The sequence below is a fragment of the Coregonus lavaretus genome, assembly GCF_964263955.1.
Source record: "Coregonus lavaretus genome assembly, contig: HAP1_SCAFFOLD_217, whole genome shotgun sequence".
NCBI lineage: Eukaryota > Metazoa > Chordata > Actinopteri > Salmoniformes > Salmonidae > Coregonus > Coregonus lavaretus.
The window spans coordinates 518,101-518,326 of record NW_028165332.1 but is presented as its reverse complement, the minus strand read 5'-3'; positions in this window follow the sequence as shown (position 1 = coordinate 518,326).

Below are 226 nucleotides of genomic sequence, written 5' to 3'. Positions count from 1 at the left end.
GATGGATGGATGGATGGATGGATGGATGGATGGATGGATGCTAGATGAGGATGGATGGATGGATGGATGGATGGATGGATGGATGGATGGATGGATGGATGGATGGATGGATGGATGGATGGATGGATGGATGGATGGATGGATGGATGGATGGATGGATGGATGGATGGATGGATGGATGGATGGATGGATGGATGGATGGATGGATGGGATGCTAGATGAGGAT